General features: G+C 36.8%; 1 protein-coding gene across 2 annotated transcripts in view; it reads right to left on the minus strand.

The window, feature by feature from the left end:
- pear1 (platelet endothelial aggregation receptor 1) overlaps positions 1-17,443 on the minus strand; it is a 59,250-nt gene that overhangs the window by 41,411 nt on the left and 396 nt on the right. The window lies entirely within an intron of this gene.

Here is a 17,443-nt window from a genome sequence, read left to right on the forward strand (position 1 = left end):
TAGGTTTCATGAGTATAGACCAAAACAACAGGAGTGAACTGCTGTGTTAATCACCATCATGATGTTGGCAAAACTGGTATAAAATATTGATTTCCCAAAAGGTTACAGTGCTAATGAATCCTCTAACAAATCACCTTTTTTGTATGTTCGGTGAGCACCGTGGCCAATCTCATATGTTCCAGATGAGTTCTCTGAGGCTTTTTTTTTCTGACACCATGGCTTTCATATCAGTTTCTGCTTGATATATTTCTGTTAATGTATTTAAAGGGGAATTCTACTTTTTAAAAGTCATGTGCAGTTCAATTATTGACATGTAAACAAAGTCATTAAAAGTACTTTTATGTTAAACAGTGCATTGTAGAGAAAAAAGCAGCTCTAAATTTCTTTGCAATGGTGGAAACAGTACTCTGTAGTGGAGATGTCTACAACACAAATGTTGCCATTTTTTACTATCCAAAATAGAAAATAATAATAAAAACAAACAAAAAATAAACTATTTTGTCTTACAGTGTTACGCATGTACCTGTGATGAGTTATATGGTTTAAGGCAAAAACAGACATTACAAAATAGTGAGAACCAAACTCTAAGCATCTCACATCTGATGTTTACCAATGGGTGAGTTTATGTGTTATAGGTACAAAGCAAGTATACCTTTCAAACTGGAAACTGCATTGTATATTGCAAGCCATAGTAAAATTGCAACATTTAGCATATAATCATAATGTAATATTTTACGTATATCATGCAGCCATGCCATGAACTGGGCCATATTCTTGACCACTGCTGTGTACAAAACCAGTGTTCTCCCATTTAAAGGCATTTGACTCCAGCAGCACTGTGAGTGTTGAGTGTCCATGTGCGGCTTGTTTGCTTCTCTACTGGAGCCAACATAACCACAGACTGCATGACTGTGGCTTCACTGGCTCTACAATGTGTGCCGGCCACACAAACAAAACACAGTTCTGTACAGATGTATGGTTTACACAAACACACACACCCTCTACCACATACTGTACACACACACACACACACACACACACACACACAAACATCTGCACACAAAGTAACAATGACATCCCTACACTGTGCAGCCCTCAAGCCAAAGAGGGCATGCTTTGCTGAGAAGAAGGGTGATGCTGAGGTTTCAGCTCTTTGAGAAAACATGACCATACCCCACCACAATTATATGGGCAGTAATTTGTGTGGGTTAAAACATACAGAGAGATGTAGGAGGCAAAGTAAGCACTGTAACCAGAAAAAGGACTGTAAATGTCCAGCTTACACCTGGGTCCACTCTTACAGATAGCACAAGTTTAATTAAAAAATTTTCACTTTTCTGAAAGATTTTCTAATAAAAAAGGAAGGTGAGCTATTTGAGGGCTAAACAGCAAAGTAAGTATAGTGAGGCTGTTTCAATATATTACCATATTTGGACATAATGGGTGTATAGGTAAATCTCTGACCTCATTATGATCACATTTGATTACAATTATTTAGGAAAAGATTCAGTGAATCATGAAATATAAAATTTACCATGACTTGGAAAAAAAATGGAATGACTTGTGGAGATTAGAGAGGAAACCTGTCCTGTACCTGTACCTTTAAGAAGATATTAGAGACATTTTTACAAACTTTATTTTCCATAATTTGTTTTATTTATTTTTAGTCATTATTACTGTTACTATTTTATGACTATGTCTTGCTCATATTCTTAAAATGTTATATTTTATGTTGTTATATTTTGTGGGATTATTCTATGACTCCTTGCTTGTATTTAAAATTGTATTACAAGCTCTTTTGTTGTTATTATTATTATTAATATCATTATTATTATTATTATTATTACTATTTGGGTACAATGTTGAGCTTTGTGTAAAACATACATATATTATATACATATAATTATATACTACACTGCTGATTGTTCTACAGTAGTAATGTTTATTTGTTCCTGAATACATACATATTTATTCATTTTACATAACATATATATTACTCTCATTTATTACCAAGATGTTTAGTATTTTTGTAGTATACCTTCTTGTTAGTTGAGTTTGAGGTGTCACCTATAGAAAAAAAGTTGTAGATGCCTATGAGAAAGGGAAGGGGTTTGAGAAGTGTTTCCAAATTATTAGAAATCAATCTTTCCACTGTACAGAAGATTATCTACAACTAGAGAAGATTTAAAACCACTGCCAGCCAGGCACTCCAGAAAATTTTACCTGAGAGCAGACTGTAAGATGTTTCTAAGAGCTGCAAAATTTCATCACAGGATCTGCAAGTAGCTCTTGCCAATGTTGCTGTGAAAGTGCATGCATCTACTATTACAATGAGACTGCACAAATTTGAACTACATAGGAGGTGCGGCAGGAGGAATCCTTTGCTCTCTAAGAAGGACATCAGAGCAAGACTAAAGTTTGCCAATGAATGTCTAAGACCAGAACTTCTGGAATATTATGCAATGGACAGACGACCACAGTACCAGAAGCCATGTTTGGCAAAAAGTAAAGACAGCATTTGATCAAAACAACCTCATACCATCTATAAAGCATGGTGGTGAAAATGTTATGGTTTAGGGCTGCTTTGCCGCCTCAGGGCCTGGCCAACATGTAATCATAGAATCGTCTATGAATTCTCTTTTATACCAGAGAGTGCCTAAGCAGAATGTAATACTATCTGCCAAAAAGTTGAAGCTGAAGAAGTGGACCTTCCAACAGGACAATGATCACAAACATACAAGTATATTCATTAAGGAATGACTCAAAAGGACAAAACGGAAAGTTCTGGAATGGCCTAGTCAAAGCCCAGATCTGAATCCCATTGAAATCCTATGGAGGATTTGAAATGGGCTGTATATGCAAGAAGCCCCTCAAACATGGAAAAGATGAACTAAATCTGCATGAAGGAGAGGGCAACATTTTCTCCCGATAGAAGTCAGAAACTGGTAGACAGATATAGGAAATACCTACAATAAGATGTTACTGTCAAAAGGGGCAGTGCCAGGCACTGAACTTGTACTAACTTCTTCAACAGAAAAAAGAAATCTCAGTAAATTTATTTTTAAATACATTGCAAATTCTAACTGCAAAGTCCTTTGTTTTTGCTCTATTATACAACATTCACTTATACAAACTGTTTAGCTGATGATAAAATACTTGATATATGCCAATATTATTTTAATCTGTTATAATCAATTTCAATATGCTAAAATTAGTGCAGCTGAATCAGCAGCTACAGCTTTTTTTAATGGTTCTACTGTGCTATTTGTGCAGTCAATTACACAGACAATGAGGGCTCTCAAGGTATACTAAAAAAAACTATCCACTGCACTTTTTCAACATTACCATTAGCTTGGAATTTAGTTGGAATTGAGTCACTGAAAGTGAAAACACATTTGGCAGACTGAAAACTGGGTTATCTGTATCAGGAAATGAGCATGAATAGAAAGAAACACCACACAGTAATTATAAAACTATTCAAATAATCTAGTATGCAATTTAATATTTAGCCTATTGCTGTGCTTTTTAATAAAAAAACAGGAACGCTGAATAACTTTTCAGGAATGTCCACTGGAATGCTGATAGGGTGACTGGAGTTAATCATCAGATGTTAATCTAGCAAGAAAAGTGTCCACCTCATCTCTTCCTACAACTTTCCTCTTCCGCTTGTGAGCATATCTACGCAAAACCTCAGCCCAAGGAGGAAACAAGTAGATCTGAAACAGCTTATATCATAAACAGGATTGATTAGTCATCCACATTCTGACCTTAGGGCTGTGAAGTTATTGTGTATAACCCTCTGATTCACTCTGTAGTGATGAGACACGGTAAAACCCCTTACTGCACATGACCTTAAGGCCATAACTCAACTGCATGAGTCAGTAAGTGACATGATAAACCCTGAGTTAGTATAATCCCCTTCACGTTACTGAACCTAACCTGAACTTGCACTATAGATTAATAATGGGGAGTTTTAGAAGACAAGTCAATCGATTCCCCATGAAAAGTACTGCAAGTAAATCCTAGCCTACTAAATGCACCCTGAGAAACACGCCTCTGAACATTTAATCAGTGAGTCTGGCAGTGGCAGAGATAAGAAGACTTTGAAGTGTCCTGAAAGATGTATGTCTAACCTGAGCAGTTAGTGTTGTTAAAAAGTCTACAAAACTGCTTACCCAGGCCATGAGAAACAGCCAAGTATGCAGCTTTTACAACCCTTTTTACAAAGGCCAGTGTCTTAAAGGGAGAATTTGTTCTGCTGGAGAGCAGGGATACATCCTCCTCTTATCCTCCACTACAGGAACAGATGAAGTCATCTTCTAAGTTGCATTTTAACGCAACAGCCAAACATGACATCATAGCCCTATTTTCATGTTTATTTGTTTCTTATCTTCTTCCAACTCAAGCACTGGAGAGAAAGGAAACGTTCAATGATGGGATTAAACACAATATCTGGATTCTATTAATGCAGAGCTATAAATGTAACTTCTGTACTCAAGCTAGAGGTGGAACACAGGATTATATGATATCATTATCATGATAAATGATAAGCTTTTCTTGGCACATACCTAAACCTGCATTCTGTAACTTTTGGTGATGTGCAGATCTGGTGAAAATGTGTAATTACATGCAATGTGTGGAAGAACATTTTGATGTGGGTTGCACTTCAGACCCCTTCCCTGAGTGGATGAATCTGAAGATTGTGGGTGCATTGAAAGAGTATTCAGAAGGAACTCTGGTGAAGACTGTTTTCTGAGGATATGAATTATCTACTATTGGCATATCTTCATCAGCACAATGTTGATTTTGCAGATTTAAACTTTGAAATCTAAACATTGATTTGAAACCTAAACGTGGAGCCGGACCTTCTAGCTGAGCATATGTATCTAACATTAATACATCTGAAAAACTCCTGCAAAATCCAACTAGACACATCTGACTTTTAAAATACTATTTCAGACTTCACAGGGTGACTCACAGATGCACAACATATTTTAGCATGTTTTTCTGCATTTTCATTAAAAAGAGAGGCAAGGGTAGGTCTTAACTGTCTAAGCTTTGACCTGTCATTGAGAGACTGTAAGTTCAAATAAAGAAGATGAAGTGATCACTATTCATCCTGTGATGCACAACACATTTTTTATTTTAATAAACTTTTATATGGATAATGTGTGTGCTTGTGTGTGTATTCTGCACCTGTTCTTTTTCCTGTTCCTTTTCTATACATGTGGTTTATGCTGTTAAAAATCCCAACAATGTCTTTCAGTTTTAATGTGAATAATAAGATTCTGGCAAAGGTTTTTACTTCTGTAGAAACTATTTCAACTTCCAATTGGATTTCAATGAATCCAATTTCAGAATTTAAGGATTTTTTTAACAAAGCAAGTAAAATATTTGAGCAACAACCCACTGTCTTTGTGTCACTCTAGCTATTCATACAGCTGCTAAGATTTTGGAGGACCTATGCCATTTTCTTTACTACTCCTTTAAGCTACGCCCATACTAAGAACGCCTTTGTAAAAATTAAATTTTGTTTGAAACAAAATTCAAATGAAGAAAAATGTATACATGTTATTGTATCTTACGAATAAAAAAGTTGGAGTGAGTTCTTGATTACATTTGCATTCAATTCCATAAATAATGGAATGCCCGTTTGCCACAATACATATTTTACATCTTTGCATTACAACATTACAATGTCACAATGTATTGTTAAATCCTTTTAATATTTCTTTTGTACTAACAGCAGGCAGTTATTTTAATAAGGTTACCTGAAGTGCCTTTACAAAGACAATGTAACATAATGCTTTGCAGTATAAGTCAAGTATTCAGTACACTACACTACTGATTGTACTGTATTCTTGCCTTATATATTGAATTTGTGTTTTCCTTGGAGCTGTGTCTGCTGTGACTGGTGTGGCCGACCTGTTCAGGGGCAAAAGGTAAATTTCTATCTTTTTGCTGGACAAAAAGTAAACTGTGAATATTAATACGCATCATGTGTCATGAAAATATCTTCAAATATCACACTGTGATGTTTTTACCATACTAACCAGCCCTAACTAAAGCCCATTTTAGTCTATGTCTCTCGATAATCACTGTCAAAACAGACAAACTGACAAAAACTCAATTTATGTCTACAAGTATGGTAATCCTGTGCATGTCATTGTATTTGTTAACAATCTGTTTGTCATATGCAATCGTGTGACTCTTTGGCCAATACACCACATTTCCTCCAGCAGTCAAACAGAACAAGCACACAATCTTCTATAAAGTGGAAATGCTAAACTAATGTGTGTGTGCATGTGTGAGTGTGTGTGTTTGTGTGTGTGTGTGTGTGTGTGTGTGTGTGTGTGTGTGTGTGTGTGTGTGTGCATGTGTGAGTGTGTGTGTGTGTGTGTGTGTGTGTGTGTGTGTGTACATATGTCTGTCAAGTAACTCCACAGCCAGTCATCATAACGCTCTCCCCCTTTGTGCACATGCTTGAGCGCGTGCCTGCATGCACACACACCGTGATAAATGGGGGGTCTCTAGTGTGTCCCTCTCTCTTCGAAGCTAAATTCGTTGCAGATTTCCATGTGTGCAGGGGCTGGCTGCAGGGTGAGCATGAGGCTTTGTGGACTCTCGGCTTGCAGTCAGAGAGAGGGGGTCCCAACAGGACCCAAAGGAACACAGCTCCAGGCTAGAGACCCAGCAGCACAGCTGTTCACAAAGCAAAGCCCAGTAACCTCTTACAGAAAGTGTTCCAGAGCATGCACAGGAACCTTCTACTGACGTCTCCGCATGCAGATATCATAGTGGCACAATGCTTAAAGGCTCTCAAAGGAACAGTCTTGTGAAAAAATCGCATTTACACAATTCTCCCCTAATCCCAAACGTGGTCAGCGTTAAATCACAGGGAGTTTGTTCTTTAGTTTTGCACTGGAGCTACAAAGCTAATGTAGCTAACTAGTGATGGAAGCTTACAGCCACCAGCTTAGCATCATGCAATCTGTGTAGAGTTGTTAGTCTTTTTTATGTGGTTTAAGTGGCTTGCTTAATGTGATTTTTATATAATGTTTTGTAATGTTGTATATAAATAAAACATATTGGTAAAATAAAATATAAATGTAGCTTATGCAAAAGTTATGACACATTTTAAATTTTATGTTTGATTTTTTTTTCAGTATGTGAGACCGTGCACTAAAATTTGCCAAAAAATGCCCCATTTATCGCATTGTAGAGAATGTGTTCATTTATTTTCACTTAGAAAACAAACATGAACAAACTTGCATTTGACTGTATACACAGAGAGAAGACAAAAGCATGACTAGAAAAGGTTGGAAAAACTGTTACGTTCCTTTTTTGCTAAAATAAAGTTAGCTAATAAACACTAAATACTGTGTGCTGTGGACTGACTTTTTAAACCACTGTTTCAAAAAAAGCTGCACATTTGAGTGTCCTGAGAAACATAAAAAAACTAACTAATAAACAATTTGACATCATGTATTCAGTTTTATCCTGTTCAACTGTTTCTTTTATCCTGGATCATTTTTTTTCAATGGAATGCAAAAAGCAAGTGCAAACTGTGCATGTTTATGACAGGTTCTTAGCGTATATCGCAATGTTAGCATTAGTTAGTTGTTACTAGTTAAGACCTGACTTACAGATTTGTGGCACAACCAAATTTAATAAAAGGATAGTTTGAAACTAATCACTGAGACCTGAGTTCAGTGGTGGACAGTAACTAAGTAAATGTAATTCATTGCTGGACTTAAGTAGTTTTTTTTAGTGTATCTGTACTTTACTGAAGTATTTCTAATTTGGGTGACTTTTTACTTTCACTCCACTTAATTTCAAAGTCAGATATCTTACTTTTTACTCCACTACATTATGTGAAATCTGAAACTTCAAAATGAAAGAAGCGTGAAGGAAGAACACCAATCAGGGCACAGCGCGCACTTTGTTTTGACCTGTTGGACATACCGACCCAGTGCAAGCATACGGTTCAACATCGCTTCCTACATAAATGATCAAAGAAACTCTTGACTCTAACTTTTTGTAAATAGACAACAATATAGAAATATGTACACATATGCAGCTGTGACTGCAGTGTCTTTTATCTGAATTTATACAAACACTATTTCATTTTATAGTTCATTTGTTTTTGCTAGTTTATGTTTATGAATAGAGACCTACAGATGCAATAAAGGAAAGTAAAACTAACTTGTGATCCTGAGTTTAAATCAAGTTTCTATTCAATTTAAACATGTAACTAAGTTACAAATCTTAACTTTTTTTGTTTCTAAAAGGTTATTTCAGAGCCACTTGATTCTACCTAATGAAAAATGTTTGCCTTTAGTGTTTTGTGCTTATGATCATTTTAATAGACAATAACGTGGTTGGGATAGTGTAGTGGTTAACACCTCTGTCTTTGACACTGTAGACTGGGGTTCAATCCCCACCTGGTCAAACACCCTACACTATACCAATAAGAGTCCTTGGGCAAGACTCCTAACACTACCTTGGCCTACCTGTGTAAAATGATCAAATTGTAAGAGTGTCAGCCAAAATGCCATAAAAAAAAAAAGATCAGCGTCAGACTAATTAATGACATCCTATTAAAAATATTGGTTTACCAAGAGTGACACTGGAGGCTTTTTTTTTTTACCTAAAATGAGTTAATGAAGCAAGTCTTGTTACAAAAATGGTAATAGGACATTAGAGGCATAATTTACCTTTTAGTACTTTTACTTTTGATACTTAAGTACATTTGAAGGCAAGTCCTTTTGTACTTTTACTCAAGTGGAGGTCTACAGGGAGACTTCTACTTTTATTGGAGTAATATTTTACCTTGGGTATCTCTACTTTAACTCAAGTACATGATTTGTGTACTTCATCCACCACTGCCTGAGATTATGTAACAACCTAACATGGCAAATTTGTGATGATTTAGTTTGCACAATGTTATTTGTTACTTTACAGAAATAGTGAAGAGCCACACACTTTACAGAAAGAATAAATTTAGACACCAAACATGCCTTGACTTTGGGATGTAAACTATTCATTTATTATTCTACAGTGAAAGAGGAGCATCTCCTGCTGCTGCATCGAGACTAGTAATGCAGTGCTGTATAGCGCTTTACGCACTGTCGAGAGTGAACTTAATCAAAAATAACAGGCAACAAACTCACTGCATCTGGAGTAAATCACTACACTGTTGGCTGGCAAGTTTATTTGGAGAGGCAAATACAGACTCCAGCTCATTATGGCCTATCAGAGGGCTTCCACTAAGTGTACCTTTTCCCCTTTTCATTTTATTGCATGGTTCTGGGCAATCCTGCCTGTCATGGGTATAGTAAAGATGTCCTATGCGGTAAAACCCCTTTAACTTATAAGAACAGCTTATTTTTAGATCCGCATGGGTAACTGGGCAGGATCAGGCTGATGAGCTAACCACAGAGCACAGTATTGATTAGACCTGCTTTTATGCATCAGGAATGGTTAGGTATTGATAGTTTTTACAGAGATATGGCCAGAGAGAGCTTCCACATGATTGAGGATAGAGTCTCTCCTGGACCCCAGCTTGAGCTTTTACCCAGCAGTACAGAGGAGCAAGCCAGGAAAGATGTGCTGAAAGCAAACATTTATGCCAAAAAATAAAAAATAAAAAAAAATTATATATATATATATATATATATATATATATATATATATATATATATTACTTTATTTTATATGAGTTATACAAACTAAATGCCATTTATGTTATTAGGAACTCAAACAACACTGACATTATTATAAGCTCAAAATAGCTAACTGGAAATAACATTAAAAAGGTTCTAATTTTGAATTTAGCCGAGAGTTCAGCTCCACTGAGTGTTTGTCCCCTCTCACTTGTCTTCCCAGAGGAAGTCCAGTTTCTGCCAGGGCATTCCTCCCTCCGCTTAAACTCTGATTTACTGATCCATTCCGTGGTGCAAAGCTCGCCTAGTGAAGGCTGAGGAAATCTGGTCCTTGTTAATGCGATCATTTTATCACATTTTTAAAGTAAAAGTAAAAAAATACAAATAAAAAAATAACCAGATGTGCCTCAATCACAGCATCTGGATGCAAGAGATTTTATTTTGACCAAAAAAGCCCATCTGTGTCTGCCCTGAAGGTGACTCCTGGCAAGCACTCATGCTTTTCCTCCTCTCCCTCTCCCTGCGCAGAGCGGATAATAAAAGTTTAACCCTTAGCATGTTTCCTCTACAGTGCAGCCCTCACATGAATGAACTAAAGACAATAGCTAATAAACAAAGATACAGGATGACAATGAAGTATAATCAATTTAAAAAGCACTGTTTTGATTCTGTGTAGGCCATTTAATTTGTGTCACTCTTAATAATGAAAAAGGGTCCTAAGTGGTTTTGTCTTAGATGTATGGTTCTAGGAAATACAATCTTAATATATAACTTATATACAACCTTAACATTATGTTGAGAACCTTCCACTGAAATATGTTTAGGGAACCAAAAGTGGTTATTTTATGGCACTTTGGCACTTTGTTTTTCAGTGTACAGTGTAAAGTGTCAGTGATCTTTAAACAGCTCTGTGAATAAGTTAAAGTATTCTTATCATGGAAAACTGAACTTTTCCTCTTTCTTACAATAAAGGACTCGTAGTATGCAAACATTTTAAAATGTACCATTCACTCTCCACTCCATGCAGTCTGTTCAGAAAACTAGGCTATAAAACAGCCCATTTTGAATTTACTTTTTCTGTGCAGTCACAAAAACAAACTCATTTACATAGCAGTTTAGTTCAGCCCATTCATGCTTAAGTTTCAGCCTGGACCGCTTTTTAAATGAGGCACAATACAGGGCAGTCAGTCCAAACAGAAATCATTTATGTGTATTAGTCCTAAAGGCACAGTATAACCAACCTATTTAATTCCAGCAATAAAGGGAGGCTCAAAAATGATCATGTGCATATGAATTATGATTGGTTTAGGTTCTAATAAGGTTTCAATTAAACTAAACAGAGGATCTAAAAACAGAAACACAGTGCTAAATCTGAGCTTGTATGCAATGACACTGATTATTTCATGCATGTTCCCCATGGTCAGTCGCTTCTGTCTCACCCACTTGTACCCACAACTGAGCAGAAAAAAAACAGGAAGGCAGAGAGGGAGGCTGGACAGAAGCTTCCAGATGCTGAGCACAGAGGATGTCCTGGGCAAACATAAGAGAGGACGAGAGAGGCTACAGAGGCTAGAGAGAGGAAGGAGAGGGCCAGAAACCTGCACTGTTTTGAAATCATCAACCTCACAAAAGGAGGAACAACTCCATTTATAAATAAAGAGCTTTTTCACACTTGCTCACTATTCCTCTGCTTCAACTTTCAGCAATATCTCAGTCTGTTCCATGTGATTCATTAGAATTTTTCTTCTGCTTTGTCTTAGATGTGAGGCTCTACATTGACATAATCTTTATTTACTACGGTTCCACTTACTGGGAAAGAACAATATCCTTTCTCATCCGTGCTCATGCCCCACTCTCTTTCCGCCACTGCGATGGAACTGCAAGGAGTTAACCAGAACAAACCAAAGGAAACATCCTGAGCAGAACTCCAGGTCTGTGTCCCAGCGTCCTTTTCCTACTAAACACACAGGCACAGACAGACTGAGACAAACACACACACACACAAACACACACACACACACACACACACACACACACACACACACACACACACACACACACACACTGTCCCAGCTTCAAACATTCCATCTCTATTCCATGGAGTGTACTTCAGTTAACTCACATTTATGCACTTTCCATGATGTAATAGCAGAAGAGAATGACTGTTTTGGAAAAGCAGAGCTGAATATTCTCTCCAACAGTTTCTTAGGTATGCTCTCCAATTCTCTAAATAACTGCTCTTAACAAGATTTTCAATAATAATAAGTAAAAGTAAAACTGGCCAAAAGATAATCCACTTGCATAAGGAAGCGAAACGTCCAAGAATAACAAGTTAAAAACAGAATTTATTTGAGCACATAAGAACTTTTTAAGACTTAAAAATCATTAAAATAAATGTAGAAACAGGGCCTCTAAGAACCATACAAGACCTGGTAGACACACAAAAATCAGATAAACAGTACTTAGAGCTTTTATCTTTGAGAGAGAGGAGATAATTAAGCTCCACTCTTGTTTCAGATCTAAAAAAACATCCACAGATGTGTCTGTCTACCCTTCCACTGTAAGAAGGAAACCAATCACTAATGGTCTGAAAGGATGTGTAGGTGCTAAGAAGCTGTTACTGAGAAAAATAAATAGACAAAAAAGAAGAACATGATCCAAAAAAACAAAAAATAAATAAATAAATAAAAAAACAATCAGCTCATGTTCTCAAAACATTGGACTGAACACCCCACACCTTAACATACCTGAATGTGTTTGGGATTACTTGAATCATAAGAAAAAAGTGCAACCAACTTCTAAGCCTGAATTTTGGAGGTACAGAAAAATCTCTCTTTCAAAAACAAAGAGCAAGTCTTCCAAAAAGAATGAAAGCTATACTAAAGGCAAAGTGCTAAATCACTAAACACTGAAATGTTTGATTCTTATGTTTAGTTCTTTGTAAATATCTATTTAATGTATGTTTTCTGTTTTTTTTCCTGATGCTGAAGATTGAATAACTTGTATATAATGGCTGTTTTGAGGGGACATTAAATAAATGAGGATTGGTCTCTGGCTTTTGCTGCAGCACTGAATATTTGTACACTGTAAAATTGTTCAAGGATTAATACATCGCTGAGTATTTTCAATTTTAGTTTTTTTTAAAAAATGACTCAGTTCTACTTTAGTCATTCACATTGAGCTACAAATATTTTTTCTGCTTTGCAAATAGTCACACCACTCCATTTTATTACACTCCAAAAGTGCATCAATAAGAGAACAGCATTGAACAAACATAATTTCTTATACTGATAGATGCTGAGTTTATTAAATGCTTCTACAGGGATCTCAGTACCTCAGTAGTTTTTAGCATGTCTCTTCTTGACTCCTACTCAAGTTGGTTTTTGGCACTTTGGCATTTTGGAGATTAATTTAACAACACTATTTTTACTTCAAATTAGGTTTAGACTACTTTACCCACCTCTGATTACTGAACAAGCAACTGCAGCTGAGTGTATCCCTTTATTAAAATTCTTAGAAGAGCACTTCTTATGCAACAAGGACATTTTCTCTTTAGGAAAATAAGATTACACAAGCATCATTTTTCATGCACATATTTGTCATGCATATGCCAAAAGACACATAACTCAAAATAACCACAGCAAATCTTTGGCCTGATTGGCAGAGTTTTCGTTAAGTGCTTCATTTATGCTTAAGGCACAACTCTTCACTGCCAAAAAGCACAATCTCTTCTTTCTCAGAGTCCACTCTTTACATAAAGCCTGGAGTAGAGCTACAGTTCTATAATACTTCACCAGCAGAGTATCAGATTTCTTATTGTTCCACTCTGCAGACGTGAGGCTCCCTCCTCCCCTCTCCTTTAATTAGCCCTGTCTCCTACACTGTGCTGCTCTCAGGGGCCGAGCCACTCGCAGGAAGGACCCTCACCACAGCACACACACCGCAGCCACAAGTGTAGTGCCAATTCCATGCATCTGAACTCAACTAACTTTATTCATATTCCAGAGGCAGCATGTACACTTCAGTCGCACAAGCAGAGAAGTGGCATTAGGGCTGCACAGTGTAACACAGTATTTGTTTATTCTTAGCAAAATATTGCCTTTTGTCGTATTGATATCACAAAAGTAAAAATACGCAAACAAGCCTGTTACAGTAATAAAGCACTAAAATTTTCATTGTGTGATGTGAATATCCTGAACATTTCCAGATGAAATTCTTTTTGATCAACCAAATGTAAATACATTAGGTCAAAGTAATGCAGGCATATCTTTAACCATCATCAAAGAGTTTTTTAAAGGGCCTGTATTGTGGAAAACTATTTTTTTCATTAAAAGTTTGATGTAAACAGTGTTAAGAGTTTCATAAACAGCTTTCCTTCAGTCCTTATGTGGAAAAAAAGATGCAAAAACCCATCTTGAAATCTTGACATCACAAAAAACTGTACAACAAAAAAAGTAACAAAAAAACAACCTGTTGAAAATTTAGGAGAAAATTTCCATGGACCTCAGAGAAAAAAAATAAAATACAAGAAAAGTGTAGGATAAGTGCCTTTAATGCATAGCAAGGCATCAGTGGCATCAGATCAGTACTCATATCAGCTTATGCTCTGAGTTCAAGCATCGGAATCGGTTCTGTCCATATTACTCATCTCACTGAGAGATCACAGACCGAACAGGTAGTGGATCACACTCACAGCAGGAATAAAGGGGAAAAGATGTGCAGTGCATGTGACGAGATGGTTAGATGAGAGAGCTGGACAGAGAAGGGAGAGAGGGAAAAGGAAAACAGAATTGAGAGGAAAAAGGAGCAGAAGTCAAGGTCCTGAATGACTGCCAGGCTGCAGGCAGTTCTGCTCTGAATTATCTGCATGGCTGCAGTGCACATGTGTGAGAGAGACTTACATAAACGTGTGGTAGGAATATTAAACGCCAGCCTCATCGTTTAAACACGCCACCACCGCCATGACTTTCTGTTTGTTTTCCCTAAAATGGGCTTAAATGGCAGAAACAGAGTAGCTATCTCTACCAAACCTGAGACACACTCAATTAACACAATGACATGCACAGAAACAAGACCTCAAACTTAATGCAATTTGAAGGGCAAGATTTGGGCTGAGCTGAATAATACATGCTATAGGGGCTATATATAGCATTTTCAGGTGTCTGGATTCTACAGTAGACCTGATTTTAAACATATTTTTGATTTTAAACATAGACTTTAAACATCATGATGTTTAATCATTTTCTCCAACATCATCTGCTCCAATTTCACTGTAACAAACAATGTACAGTAACAACTCTTCCCTATCACATTAACACAAATGGGCAAGCAAAACTGCTATAGGTTGAATAGAGTCAGCCACACAATACCTGCCCAAAAGTATGCAGACAAACTAGTAGGTTTTGCCATTTCACCTTTCTAGTAAGCGATTTTGTCAAATTTCTCCCCTGCTAGAGCTGCCCTGGTCAAGTGTAGGTGCTGGTATTGTGACGTAAAAAGGAGGTCTAGGAGCAACAAGAGCTCAGCTGTATAGCAATATGACATACATGCTCACAGAACTCACAGAACAGGACTAGCAAGTGATGAAACTCAAAGAAAAAAATTCCATGGTTGTAACATTTGAATATCTTGTTAAATTTGCTGTGTAACAAATGACCAGCCTGCAGAGAGCTCTTCTGGGAGTCAGTTACTGCAGCAAATGGGAGGGCCAACTCCATCCATGATCATGTCATATAGGTCAATGTGTTAATGGCTGTGACATTGCAACTACGATGAATCTGGCTTAGTATCCATGCAGAATGGGGAGTACATCATTATTTTTTATGTTCAGATAGTACATCAAACTCTTTATTTAGGGAAATTCATTTTTCCATGATATAGCTCCTTTAAAAATGTTTGCATCTGCCAATGGTGTCCATAAAATTTAGGCAAGCAGACATTAAATCCAAAAAGTTGATCTGCACCAACAAACAAAAACAGATATCACAGATATGGAAAAACTGAGGTGCACTCTTGAACCTGAAGAAAAACATCTAGCATGGCCTCACCGAGGCATCACAGTGCTGGAAAGGCTGGTGTCTGTTTTCGATAAGGGGCTCAGCTGGGTGCTGTCAAGGTGAAGAGCATCTGTTGTGGAAATCAATTATTATACCTCTGCTCCCCAGGTGCTGTTTTATATGCTACTATTGGCAGACAGCTAGAGCTCCCCAAAGGCTCCTGTTCACAAGTCTGCCCTACTACAGAGATCAGCTTGATGTGTTGGAGTATACACATGTGGAAAAAACCCTTCAGGGTCAAGCAGTGGAGGCCAATGACCATTTCAGTCTATTTTACACATCATAACTTAACTGATCATTACATTTTTACTATTCCTATGCCACAAAGTTAAAAAAGTTAACTCTTCACTGCACCAAAATATCAAGCTTCACATAAACTTTAATACAGCATAAACAAAACAAGGACTTGTGAGCACAAGGGTGCCATGGATAGTGCATCTGGAATATTAAATAGGTGACATAGTCCGGTACAGCTGCCATATTTCATCACTGTCAAGTCAAAACCTCATAATGTAACATAAACTGTGTGAATATTTCGTGCTGGATGCGCCAACAGAAAAAACTGGCCTGGAATAAACTCTAGTTATCTTTGATTAAAAGTCAAGAGGGTTTTTTTTTCTCCTGGAAGGTTGTGATGTGATGATAAATATAGCAAACTTCTCAAAGTAAACTTATTTATCTTACATACAGTTCTACCTACATATGGAAACCGGCCTTAGCTGGACCTACCACAGGCTTTCATGATGGCAGTGATACACAAACATTTAAGCAGAAACCAACTTTACTCCCTCCAATTACTCTGACATTGTCATGCACATTTTCTTTCTATGACTCAGATGTTTCATAAACCCTCCAACAGGCTCCAATTCAGATGTACACAGTACAGCCCAATCCATACACATGCAGCAAAAGAACGTAACAAAACCTACTTGAATATTCTTTCCTTGTTTTCTGTTAATTAGAATTAAATCGTAGTTCTTCACTATTGCTTGAGTTTATGGCTAAATTTCTTTCAGGATGAAGTATCTATCTATCTATCTGTCTATCTATCTATCTATCTATCTATCTATCTATCTATCTATCTATCTATCTATATATATACATATATACATATCTATCTAATAAAGCATTCAAATTCAATTTGGCTATTCTATTTGTTCACAAAAGTTACAGTAAAACACACTACTGCATTGGCTTTAGGAAACGACAACAAAGAAACTCCCACTGACTTCCTCTGCATTATATAATGGAGTGTGCTATAGCCAGTACATACGTCTGCCTAGGAATAAACAATAGACAGGAAACATTACACGAAAGAAATGCCTTACTTGGACTCTAATTCTCTCAGCCCCACTGATGTGGTAATTGCCAGGGCAATAAGATCAGGTTATAAAAGCATTCATGACCTAAAGATACCATATTTTAGGATGATATAACAATATCATGATTACATGAGACTATATATATAGTATGTATATGTTTTGCAGTATGTGAGTTTCAGGATATGTATATGTGTAAATCAACTAAATCAAAGGTTACTGCTGGGTAATAACCACTGAAAGAGAACAGGCTGCATGTGACCCCTCCATATAAAGAGATGTACTAATCATATAGAACTACAATGATTATTTTTCACTCAGGTGGGCTAGCTCGCTTTAAAATAACGTGGTAGCACAAAAAGAGATTAAAGTAGTGAAACCTGCACTGACTCAACAGCTTCAG

The sequence above is a fragment of the Pygocentrus nattereri genome, chromosome 3, assembly GCF_015220715.1.
Source record: "Pygocentrus nattereri isolate fPygNat1 chromosome 3, fPygNat1.pri, whole genome shotgun sequence".
Classification (NCBI taxonomy): Eukaryota; Metazoa; Chordata; class Actinopteri; order Characiformes; family Serrasalmidae; genus Pygocentrus; species Pygocentrus nattereri.